Below are 14,084 nucleotides of genomic sequence, written 5' to 3'. Positions count from 1 at the left end.
ACTTATGGTTAAGGGCTTTCTTTTGGGGGTCAGCATACCCATGTTTGCCCTGCCCTGGCTGTTTCTGCTCATAACATTTTTGGTCCCACACACTGTCTTACTCTGCAACGTCATCATCACAGGGCAGGATCTGTATCCTTACTCCAAATAACTGATGCACTCTGCAGCGCCAGTTTCCTCCCAACACATTGCTGCGGCTGGCTTCTGTGTATAGAAGCAGTGTGGCTTGGCAGGGTTGTGTTTCGGAGGACGCATTGCTCTCGACCTTTGCCTTTCTCAAGTCCGTAGAGGAGTTGCAGCGATGGGACAGACTGTAACTACCAATTGGATGTCACAAAAAAAAAATTAAAAGCACCAAAACATTTTTATAATTAATTGGTCGTTGTGCACAGTAAAGAGAAGCCATAAATTACTCCCTAGTCTAAGTATAGCAAATCAACAATTATTATTTATTTACAATTACATGTCTTCAAGTTATACTGTTTATTTACAAATAGCTATTTTGCATAAACAACTTGATCAAGTGGTGAAAGTCATTACCACTGTGGTAATCAAGTGGTAAAAGTCCCGTAAGTCCTTCTCTAGTATAGTATAGCTCTAGGTATAGTAGCTCAAGAGAAGAGAACCCATAAGCCTACATTACTTTATCTCCTTGTCAAAAATATTCGGGAAGGGAAGGTCAATAAGAAAAAGAAGTGCAAGGCCAAAAAAGTAGTGAAGCAAAAGAAGGCCGGTAAGATGCAACAGATGGAAAATGTTGGAGGAAGTAAGGAGGAGGACAAGAAAGAGGAAAAGAAGAGTGAGGAAAAGGTGAGGAAATAGAGGAGGGAGAAGTGGAACATAACCAGGAGAATATGAGACTAGAAAATTATAGAAATAGAATGAGGTAGCAGAGAAAGAGCAGCTATCTGAGGTGCCTTAATACTATTATTAACTGGTTACCAACGCAATTAGAGCAGTAAAAATAATGTTTTGTCATACCCGTGGTATAAGGTCTGTTGTAAACACACACACAGATTTTGAGTATTGGTTACTCCTACAACACACACAAATGTAATTTCAGAGACAGGAACTATGATTAGCAAATACTTATATTGGTCTCGTTCTTATATTTTGAGACATGCATCATTCTTAAAAAAAAAAGATATTGGTCCCCATACTGCCTACCCAGGTGGCTTCTGATGAGTTGGATTTACATAGTGCTTAGAAGCGCTTTCACATTCTTAGGCTTGGAAATAGAGCCAGGAGAAGCAGGGTCAACACCTCTACTCATGCCATAAGTGCCATGACATCTTTAGTAACCACAGAGAGATAAGACCTCTGTCTCCACAGTCTCATCCAAAGGACATCACCAACCTTAGGGCAGTGTCACTGGTATTGGGGTCTTCGGTCTCCTTTGGCCAAAGTGAAGAGTTGAGGGCCCCTTACTGGTCTCCTTGCAATATCTGGTCTCCCACACAGAGATGGAAATCTACACCTGTTTAGACCCTGGAGGATATGGCTTCAGATGAAAGACAGCAGAGAGATGCAGAACGGAAAAGCTTCAAACACATTGATATGCAAATTCAGGACCATTGTACTCTGAAGTGGAGCATGCATCTGGTCTGAAGCATGTCAAAATAGTAGAAATGAACTGGGACTGGAGGAATACATCACATTTAAACTACATTAGCATGTATCTAATTTAGCTACACTCATCTGTACTTTTTTGTTTGAAACGTGACTTTCCAATAAAGCTTTTTAAATTCCAATTATTTGTGTCAGACAGATTTGTCTTAATTAATTACATCAGGGGTTCTTAAACTTTTTACAGCAAGGGAATATTATTGTACTGACATTACCTAAATGTTAGAGGGGGGGGCGTTAATCTGCTGTTCTGGACTATATCCCAAAGTAGGTGGCGGTAGAGCACCAAGAAAATAGTTGGATTTTTCACCAGAAATCCAAGAAGGCAGGGGGAGACTTTTGTTACCATGCAACGAGGAGATAAGTGATATTGTGAAAAGTACTAGTTCCAGAATTGGCTGCTGTATACATAGCGTGCGTGTGTGTATGTTGCTGGTATCTGTACTGTGTTTGTATCTACTGTACTGATGGTGCAAAAGCCATGACATGGAGACCTAGTGCAGTGGTAATGCGCATGCAAGCAGTTGCTCCCGATGCCACTTCGGTACACTGCAGCATCCACCGAGAGGCTCTTGCTGCCAAAGGAATGCCTGACAGCTTGAAAGACATTTTGGACACTGCATGGCAAATGGTTTACTTTGTTAAAGCTCTTGTGTATTTTCTGCAGCGACCATGTAACGTTTGTACAACAAACAGAAGTGCGCTGGTTATCAAGGGGCAAAGTATTGACACATTTTTTAGAATTGAGAGACGAGCTTAAAGTTTTCTTTACTCACCATTTTCACTTGTCTGACCGCTTGCATGATGATGAGTTTCTCACACGACTGGCCTATCTGGGTAATGTTTTGTCTCTCCTGAATGATCTGAATCTAAGATTTACAGGGACTCTATTTAACTATTTTCAGGGTGCAGGACAAAATTTAGGCTATGATTAAGAAGTTGGAGCTCTTCTCTGTCTGCATTACAAGGACCACAGGTATTTCCATCATTGTATGATTTTTTTGTGTGCAAATGAACTCAAGCTTAAGGACAATGTCAAATGTGATATAGCGAAGCACCTGAGTGAATTGGGTGAATTAAGAAGGTACTTCCCCGAAACGAGACAGCCCATAGGCAGGAGGTCATAGACCTGGACGGGTGGTGCAAGAATATCAACCTATTCCTCAACGTAACCAAGACTAAGGAGATGATTGTGGACTACAGGAAAAGGAGGATCGAGCACGCCCCCATTCTCATCAATGTGGCTGTAGTGGAGCAGGTTGAGAGCTTCAACTTCCTTGGTATCCACATCACCAACAAACTAGAATGGTCCAAACACACCAAGACAGTTGTGAAGAGGGCATGACAAAGCCTATTCCCCCTCAAGAAACTAAAAAGATTTGGCATGGGTCCTCAGATCCTCAAAAGGTTCTACAGCTGCAACATCGAGAGCGTTGCATCACTGCCTGGTACGGCAACTGCTCGGCCTCAAACCGCAAGGCACTACAGAGGGTAGTGCACACGGCCCAGTACATCACTGGGGTTAAGTTGCCAGCCATCCAGGACCACTACACCAGGCGGTGTCAGAGGAAGGCCCTAAAAATTGTCAGAGACCCCAGCCACCCCAGTCATAGACTGTTCGCTCTACTACCACATGGCAAGCGGTACCTGAGCGCCAAGTCTTGGACCAAAAGGCTTCTCAACAGTTTTTCCCCCAAACCATAAGACTCCTGAACAGCTAATCAAATGGCTACCCTGACTATTTGCATTGTGTCCCCCCCCAACCCCTCTTTTATGCTGCTGCTACTCTCTGTTTATCATATATGCATAGTCACTTTAACCATACCTTCATGTACATACTACCTCAATCAGCCCGACTAACCGGTGCCTGTATATAGCCTTGCTGCTGTTATTTTTCACTGTCTTTTTACTGTTGTTTTTATTTCTTTACTAATCTGCCTTTTTTTAACTTAAAATTTGAATATTCCATCATGACCTCTTACCACTTGATCCAGTTGTTTATGCAAAACAGCTATTTGTATATAAACAGTATAACTTGTACACATGCATTTGTAAAGAAATAATAATCATTGATTTGCTATACTTAGTCTTGGTTGTAATTTATGGCTTCTCTTTACTGTGCACAAAGACCAATTTATTATTTATATATTTTTTGTACTTTAAAAAAATGTATCCCCCAATTTTCAATTGGTAGTTGCAGTCTTGTCCCATCGCTGCAACTCCCCTATGGACTCGGGAGAAGCGAAGGTCAAGAGCCATGCATCTGTCGAAACAGGACCCTGCTAAGCTGCACTACTTCTTGACACACTGCTCGCTTAACCCGGAAGCTGCACCAATGTGTTGGAGGAAACACCGTCCAGCTGGTGACCAAGGTCAGCGGGGCCATATGTGCGCCGCCTCATGGGACTCCCGGTCATGGCCAGCTGTGACATAGCCTGATATTGAACCCAGGTCTGTAGTGACACCTCAAGTACTGCGATGCAGTGCCTTAGACCGCTGCGCCACTTGGGAGGCCCAACTACCTTATTTTCTAAAGATGACATCATAATCTGCCCTTGAAGCCCACACTCTTGATAACCTCAACCACTGCTCCCTGCTCCAGAATTTACAATAATGTTGAATGATGCATTGCCCAACAAACTGCATGTAATGGATCTAATTTACTGGTGAGTGGATGCTATTTCATTTCATTGGTGTAAGTAGTTAAGGAAAGAAAAACGGAATACATCAGTGTAATATACATTGCCTGATTTATAAAGGTTGTATAAATCAAGAGTGCCAAAAGATTTGTCTCCCGTATGTGTAGAACAACACAAAGTACAAGCCAAAAGGAGTGGTCTTACATTCAACTGACAATCAAAACCTTCTTGCATTGATTTGACCCTGAACATTCAGAGTTTGATTGACTCTTCAAACCAAAATCATCAGTGAAGAAACCGTGTACATTTTAAGCACTACCTCAAACCCCATGTCCAAGTATATTACATTTCAACGTATAACAAATGAGAGAGCTCTGTCATTCAATGAGTTTTCTATGTTATCAATCTGTCAATGAAGACACCGGTGCCCCTGGGTGAACCATCAGACTCGGTCATGTTTGCTGTGAAACTCTGGGGGGCATTGACAGACAGACTGGAGAGAATGTTGAGAATGTAGATGTTGAGCCACTGGAGCCCAGTGACTGCTGGTTTGAGAGGCAGATGTCTGCCAATGACTGTGTCCAAGACTATGTCCATGGCCTTGACTGTGGCTGCAGCTGTGTTCATGTTCGTGACGTTACCCAAAGCTATGCTTGAGGGCATATCCATGGTTGTGAACATAATAACCTGAGAACTCAACAGGGCTCCCCTGTGTATAGTAGGTTGGAGGAAACTGGAGCGTAGGCTTGGACTGGGTATGATTCTGCAACCAATGAGAATGTGGGGAGATTACACAGAGCTTATCTAACAAAACAGTGATTCTCTAACTAATCATGGGGGACCACTAGGTGCCTATTGTACAGTATTCAATTACAGCTGAGGATCATCTATTGAAACTGCTCATTATACTGTAGTACATCATGTACTCTGGCTTGCACCCAGCAATCATGTTAATTTAATGACCTCTCGTCTCGTAGGATAAATGCGTCTAGTGCTTTCTCAGTACTCAGGGTGGGTGGATCGTCTTCCTTCTCTATTGATGTAGGGTCATACAGGACATCAATGTTCAGGGGCACAACTTTCACTGGGAACAGGGAGACATCCCCCCCCCCCCCATTCTGAATTTGCATTTTTGTCCCCCCCAGATGTATCATTGAAAGGTGATACAAAACGAGGCAAAAGTGTGTTTTAGGGCCATGAGGACGCGGTTGGGTTGGTTGTTTGGACTATTTATCTGACTGGATGGGGAAGAAAACACTTCTAAAACCAAAGCTGTCCCTCAGCAGCCTGAAAGGCATCTTCTTATCTAGGACTGATGCTCCAGCATCAGACATGTCTAGAAGTGGGTGCCAGCCCCTTCCGTATGTTTCACCAGAGCAAGATAAGGAGAATGTGTGACACAGTGATGGTAGATTTTCCAAACAAAACATCCCGTTATGTTCAGCATGAGGACTCAACACACATTTCAAGCATATTATTTATTTTAATTGAACCTTTATTTAACTAGGCAAGTCAGTTAAGAACAAATTCTTATTTACAATGATGGCCTACCCTGGCCAAACCCGGACAGAGCTGGGCCAATTGTGCACCGCCCTATGGGATTCCCAATAACGGCCAAATGTGATACAGCCTGGATTCGAACCAGGGACTGTAGACTGAGATGCAGTGCCTTAGACCACAGCGCCGCACATAAACATATTACCACTTAACTACACTATTAAGCCCACTTAAAGCTGTGACATACTGCAGTGTATCACAGTTATTTTCAACCACAATAAGGTTGGAGTAAGGATAGAGATCCCCCTGCTATGATGGGGTTGCAGAGGAAGAGAGTGTGGGACCAAAAGTGTTACTATGACCAGAAACAGCCAGGCCAGGGCTAACATGGGTACACTGACCCCAAAAAGAAAGCCCTTAACCATAAGTGAGTACACTGTGGCCATACCCATAAGGGAGGGGGATACAGGAACTAACCCCTCCACTTGATTCTGGGCAGATGCACCAAACAGTACCAGGCCCACGGTTGTGTACAACACCCCTGTGTTGATAGAGAGCAGCTGAAACATGAGGAGGAACCAAACAGTGCCCACACTCTTCTCAATCCCACCACAGAGGAGCACCAGAACCCCAATGCTGAGGAGTATCTGGGTCTCTGTCTGGTGGTGGAAGGAGTATGTGATGAGCTTGGAAGAGGAGAGGATTAAACGGATATTATCGGGTTGACAGACATCAGCGGCATTGATGTGTTGTGCTCAAGCTTGCTGCTGAAGCCGACTGGCACAATATGTTACGTCATTAACGTTAGCTACACGTTGTAGCACGCTAGATAACGTTACAACAGACCCATTCAAAGTGGCTAGCTTGCTACTGAGCATGATTCTTGAGTCACTCAACCCCTCCTTGCTAAGGTACCATGCCCATTGGCAAAAACTGTAGTTCCAAGACTTTAGACATCTTCTGATAAACCGAAATATGTAGTGACTGAACAAAACTGATGATACTGTAACGAACCTGGGTTTATAAGCGCGGAAATGGACTCTGTCGCACGAGCATGCTTTTGCGGCACAGTCGATAGCGCGCCGGACCTCGGGCTAGAAGGTCCGAGGGTTCGAGACCTGCTCCCTGTCTGTTTCATTACAATACTATAATGACAGCAACAATGCCACTTGTTAGCCTGAACTCAGGAGTCAAACTCTTGAACCTCTGAACCACATCTTTCTAAACTATTCGGGTGATCATGTTGATGCTCAGTACAAACTTGTCAAACTACTAGAGGATAATCAAGCACAATACAAAATGTCAGTAACGACACTTTTCCTCCAATATTGCACAACACTTTAGCCAAGACTTGAGAAGCTAGCTTGCTAAACCAAAACAAATGTACTGAACTTCCGCATTTGGATTAATCACTTTCACAACCACAAAGATACTGTTGCGCAGACCATGAAGTGCGTTAAAGGCAGTGCTGCATTTAAAGACACTTCCTTCCACCTGCTGGCTTGTGCCTGAAATGTGATGACCAAGGAGTCCTCAACAGCTCATGTGAGTTAGATAGAAAGTTAGATATATTTGATTGGACAGTTTAATAAAATAATAAAACCCGTTTAATTAAATAAAACGTGTCATGCCAGGGACAACACAATAAAGTAAACGGTTTCTATTGTGGTCCCTTAATGTTACTCAAAGTAAAACAATAATACAACAAAATATTTGTCAAGGAATGGTTTCTTCCTATTGATATCATGTTGGTCTATCTATGTAAAACGTCCAACCAACCAGCGATACAACCATTACTCAGTCAGTAAGATATAAAAAGCACATCACGTTCGTTATTGAGCTACAACCAGTGAAAATATGATACCACCAGTCCGGCTCCAAACAAGCGTTTTTCTTGTGACGTATTAAGCGCAGTCATAAAGCTGTGACCCAAAATGACGTAACCATGCATTAATTCACTACATAAACGGTGTTCAGATTTGATTTAATCTGTTCAATAGTTTTCTTCACTCAGGTTGTTGCAGGTAATCTTTGGCCTTTTGGGGCACCTCCTTCCCAACATATATATACATATATAGGGAATAGGGTGCCATTTGGGATGCCATCTTTGTGTGTGTGTGTGTCTGTGTGTGAGTCAGGATGTGTTTTGTGTCTATTAATTGATGGAAATGTTTCCCTCAGAAAGAAAGATGGATCGTAATGATGAGAGAATCAAAAGAGCTTTAAGACGCCGCCCTTATGTGGTAAATATCAAATATTTGTTTGTTTTGTCCTGTTTTTGTTATATTATCACATTTTAAATTGAGTGTTGTGTTGACAGTTGAAACCAGTTAGGGTGAACACCCCTGATTCCGTGTTGTGGCCAACCGGCAAGGTGCACAGAAGGCCAAAGCCTGTAAGTCATATCTGACCTGAAACAAAAACACATACACATTAGTTATGCATTCTGCATGTACAAACTGCAGTTCTCAGAATTAAAGCAAATGCAGATATCCCTATCTAACTTCATTGAATGCTGTCTTGACAGTCTAATTCAGTGCAGACCCCTCAGATCCACAAAAGGCCTGTAAGTCACATTCAAATTCAACCACATAACAGTCCTTATATTATTTATTGATACACAATTCAAGGCCAATATGAGCAAAGCAGTGTTGAATTCATTCTTTACTGTTAACAGCCAATCATTGTGAGCTATGGGCAGGACCAGACATCTGGGGATGGATGGAGCATCTATCCAGAGCCTCTCAGCCAGGTCATCTCTGCTGTTCCCATACAACAGTTTGATTAATCTGTTGATTCATATGGCCATTTTGGTTGGCTTGGTTGAATTGACAATTATCCATTCGAGATGCTAAAGAATCCTGTACTATGGAAGATCTTTTGCCCCACCCCTAATGTTATGGGAGTTGCATTTATTGCATTTTCAGTTACCCATGTATTACTCACTACTTGTACAACCATGTTGGATTGCCTACATATTCTATGGCTGCCATGAGTACATGCCTTTCTCTGTCTCCTCAGTCTGGAAGGGTGACTCGGATAATAGAGAGAAAATATCATGACGTGATCTCATCCTCCAGTTCTGATGACTTTTCCATCTACTCCTTCACTGACTGTGAATCTGAGGTAAAAGAGTTGTACCCTACCGTCCATGTCTTTGTTGAGTGACATCACTGGGAGGAGGATGGTCTCTGACTAGTTGACTCTGATACACAGTGTGATGATGAGGATCATGAAAGGAGGACACCAAAGCTGAAAGTTGAGAATGGAAAGGTGACAAAGCTTGATGTGAGGGATATGGACAAGGATGATGATCTGTCTCTCCACTCCTTTGATGAGTCAGACTTCCTGGTAAGTTTTGCATATTAAATATTTTTATATATATACATGGGGGATTGGAAATTATGCAGACAATGACTTATTGAGTGTAGTCATGTATCTGCAATGTGTATAGAGTAGTTATAAAGTATTTCTACAGATTGTGTTGAACATAAGCACTTTCCTGATATGTTACTTTACTTTCTGGTCCTACAGAGCCCAGTGGAGGTCTCAGGTCCTGTATCTGTCAAGAATGGCCTCTCTCCTCTTGTAACCTCAGCACACCGGACACTGGCTGAAACCCTACAGGCCCTGCCCTCTGCTGTAGGCTCTCCCTACCCAGTAAATGTTCCAAGGCCTCGGACTCCTCTCAACCCTGTCATTATCGCTCCGCCCCGAACAGAGAACTTCCCATACCGCCACAGCCCTCGCCTGGCTCCCATCACCAATGTGAGCGAGACCGGCAGGAAGCTGCTCCAGGAAATGGCTGGAGTGGCCCCACAGGTGAGAGGAAATACAAGAAGGGAATATTGGCCGTAAGTCCTTCTATAGTATAGCATAAGTCCTTCTCTAGTATAGTATAGCTCTAGGTATGGCTGGTCAAGAGAAAGAGAACCCATAAACGTACATTACTTTATCTGCTTGTCCAAAATATTCAGGAAGGGAAGGTCAATAAGAAAAAGAAGTGCAAGGCCAAAAAGGAATTGAAGCAAGAGAAGGCCAGTAAGATGCAACAGATGAGAAATGTTGGAGAAAGTAAGGAGGAGGACAAGAAAGAGGAAAAGAAGAGTCTGAGGAAGAGGTGAGGAAATAGAGGAGGGAGAAGTGGAACATAACCAGGGAATACTAGACTAGAGAATTAGAGAAATAGAATGAGGTAGCAGAGAAAGAGCAGCTATCTGATGTGTAAGTGCAAACTTAAGCAAAAGGCACAAGGAGGTGTGATATATGGCCAATATATCACGGCAAAGGGCTGTTCTTAAGCACGACGCAACACGGAGTGCCTGGATACAGCCTTTAGCCGTGGTATATTGGCCATATACCACAAACCCCGAGGTGCCTTATTGCTATTATTAACTGGTTACCAACTTAATTAGAGCAGTAAAAATAAATATTTTGTCAAACCCGTGGTATAAGGTCTGTTATAAACTGGGTGGTTCGAGCCCTGAATGCTGATTGGCTGACAGCCGTGGTATATCAGACCGTATACCACAGGTATGACAAATGATTTAATTTTACTGCTCTCATTACGTTGTTAACCAATTCATAATAGCAATAAGAAACCTTGGGGTTTGTGGTATATGGTCAATATACCACGGCTAAGGGCTGTATCCAGGCACTCCGTGTTGTGTTGTGCATAAGAACAGTCCTTAGCTGTGGTATATTGGCCATATACCACACCCTCTCATGCCTTATTGCTTAAATATACCACAGCTTTCAGCCAATCAGCATTCAGGGATCGAAGCACCCAGTTTATAATACTATTTATTCTCCTGTGGTTTTTGATTGACAGGTTTCTTCAGTGGCTGCTGCCCAAACTGAGATGTTCAAAGACATAATGGCCAACTATTACTTCTACACACACACACACACACACACACACACACACACACACATAGATTTTGAGTATTGGTTATTCCTACAACACACACAAACGTAATTTCAGAGACAGGAACTATGATTAGCTAAATACATATTTTGGTCTCATTCTTATATTTTGAGACATGCAGCATTATTATTTTTTTTTTAATGATATTGATCCCCATACAGCCTATGATAATGAGTTGGATTTACATGCTGAGGCTTGGAAATATAGCCAGGAGAAGCAGGGTCAACACCTCTTCTTATGCCATAAGTGCCATGACATCTTTAGTAACCACAGAGAGATAAGACCTCTGTCTCCACAGTCTCATGCAAAGGACATCACCAACCTTAGGGCAGTGTCACTGGTATTGGGGTCTTCGGTCTCCTTTGGCCAAAGTGAAGAGTTGAGGGCCCCTTACTGGTCTCCCTGCAATATCTGGTCTCCCACACAGAGATGGAAATCTACACCTGTTTAGACCTTGGAGGATATGGCTTCAGATGAAAGACAGCAGAGAGATGCAGAGCGTAAAAGCTTCAAACACATTGATATGCAAATTCCGGACCATTGTACTCTGAAGTGGAGTATGCATCTGGTCTGAAGCATGTCAAAATAGTAGAAATGAACTGGGACTGGAGGACTGCATCACATTTAAACTAAATTAGCATGTATCTGATGTAGCTTCACTCATCTGTACTTGAATTGTGCTGTTTGAAACGTGAATTTCCAATAAAGCTTTTTAAATTCCAATTATTTGTGTCAGACAGATTTTTGTCTTAATTAATTACATCAGGGGTTCTTAAACTTTTTACATCAAGGGAATATTATTATACTGATATTATCTTACCTGTTATCAGTGGGGGGGTTTATTCTGCTGCTCTGGACTGTATCCCACGGTAGGTGGCGGTAGTGAACCAATAAATAGTTGTATTGGTCCCAGAAGCCAGAAACCCAACCAGACTAGCAGACAGTTGTTACCATGCAACGAGCAGATGCTTGCGAAAATACTAGCTACAAAATTGGCAAAATTGCCTGCTGCTGTATACATAGCTCACGTGTGTGTGTATGTTGCTAACCTAGCTAGTTAGCTCGCCATCAATAAAGTTCCCAATGTTACAACATGGCAGACGGCTGGAGCACCGACACGGGAGAAGCTGTCTATCGTTCCCGGGATGCTGTCAAAAACCTTACAACAAGTAAGTTGCAGTTGGCGTTTGTGTGACTTTTAGTCCTTGCATTGCCATTACAAGCAATACACTGTCGTTAGCTAAGGTTAGCTCTCAAAGCAGATGATGATAAACACCCAGTATATTTCTTGACCTGATCCCTGAGTTTGCCATGAAAACATGGCATTTAGCTAGCTAAAATCCTGTTTACTTTGATTATATTTACAATGGTGTTTACAGGATTCGTATTCAGAGAGTCACCTCCACAGCAGCCCTCTCCCAACACCTTCAGCAGCAGGTTTGGACTCAACAGGAGAGGGAGACATTGAGCTGGACACCATCCACTCACAGGCTCAATCAGGTGTTAACACAGTTTTGAAACATGAAGATGTCAAATGCTTCTTAGTTGAGTAGATGTCATTTTCGTGGTGACTAGATATGGACCACAACATCTTGGTTTTGTTTCAGCCAGAAATGATGAGGAGGAGTTTGTGGTAGTCTGGTAGGAGAAGCTGTTCAGTCAGTGTCCTTATAACAAATAAGAATTTTCTGTTTACGATAGTTTGATGTTGCATAGTAAGGTGTGTGTGTGCACAATATGAAGTGGTTTTGTTCCAATGTGAGTCATTATGCCAGACTCCGCTGGAGAGACAATACCACACAGAGATCATGGCTCAGGAGCGGAGCAGGGGCAGATGGAACTGCAGGATTTTCACCTACACCGATTCTGACTGCTACACCAATTTGGAAGGGGTGGTTTTCAACAGAATCTCCTTTTCTATAACGGTTCTGTAACCAAAGACGCTGGGAGACGGGAAGCAAGTGTAGGGGGAGGATTTATTAATAAATAGACATGAAACTAAAGACGAACAGTGTCTGGACAAGAGAAACAAAACAACCTCGATGCAGACATGGGAATGAAACTGAGGAAGTGACAGATATAGGGGAGGTAATCAATGACGTGATGGAGTCCAGGTGAGTCCGATGAAGCTCTGGTGCGCGTAAAAATGGTGACGGGTGTGCGTAATGATGAGCAGCCTGGCGACCTTGAGTGCCAAAACAAAGCATTTACCTGTTTTTTGTCCAAAATAATCGTTAGTGTTTTAAAGCTGTTTTTGATATACTCACTACAGCATTCCCAGAGTATGGTGACGCAGGTCAAGTCCAATCCTACCTTACTGGCACATAGGATGGCCAATGTCAGACACAGACGACAGGACAGACGCCCAGTGTAGGTCCCTGTTACTCACCAAAGTGAATTATTATTAAAGTGAATGTAATTGAAGCAGCATTGATGCGTCGTGCTGCTTTGAAGACAAACAGTGTACCGGTATGTTCACATTACACCATACCCTTGTATGCAAAATGTGTTTGTGGTATTCTGTTGGTCTGCAGTGGCGCACCATCCCCAAGTCCAGGCTGATTACCTGGGAGCCCTCGGAGGACTTTGTGAAGACCAGCCACATGGTCAACACACCTGTACAGACCATGCACATCATGGGGGACCTGGGACCAGCGGGCAAGTGAGTCGCAAAAGGGGAAAAACCACTATGTAGCCTATACACTTATTACACTGCTTTGTACGTAATAACTTTGAAGTAGATTCCAATTCAGGCATTGAAAAGTGGCATTTTATTATTGTATTTCTCAGACTTGGCCAAAAGGAGAAGGAATGCTTGTCTGCACGATAAGAGCAGATGGAATTGGAGTGGTTACCATCAAACCGGACTTCAACAAATGCAAGGAGCCCTACAGGCCAGTGACCCGCACCCGCTGAAGTCAATAATGTTTTACCCCTAGCTCAAGTAAGGGTCACTTACTTGGTAGCAGAATTCATACATTCCCAGCCATTTACTGTGTTATGATGCTGTTTGTTTGCACCCAAGGTTGAGACTGAGGGGGAGAAGAGGGAGTTGTGGCTTCAGACCAGAGGAGACGGAACAGCAACAGTGCATATATAGACGTGAGTGACTGAGTGTGTAGTGTTATTCACTGTTGGTGCACTGTAATAATACTTGTATTATAGTTCATCCCAAAATCAAAACTTGGAAGATGTTTTTGTATCCCAAAGTGGCCTCATGTCAGATTTGTCCTTATGCATGTACATACAGTACACTGATGAAATATTATTATAGTCTTTCAGGCAGGTTAGAGTCTTTTCTATGACGATGACCTCTCCTCTCTTTTCCTCCTTTCAGCGTTATGTACGTCATAAAGACTACCTCAACAGCTTGGTTGGCCAGGACTGAAATGGTA

The sequence above is a fragment of the Oncorhynchus masou genome, unplaced genomic scaffold, assembly GCF_036934945.1.
Source record: "Oncorhynchus masou masou isolate Uvic2021 unplaced genomic scaffold, UVic_Omas_1.1 unplaced_scaffold_973, whole genome shotgun sequence".
NCBI lineage: Eukaryota > Metazoa > Chordata > Actinopteri > Salmoniformes > Salmonidae > Oncorhynchus > Oncorhynchus masou.
Note: the sequence above shows the minus strand (reverse complement) of the source record.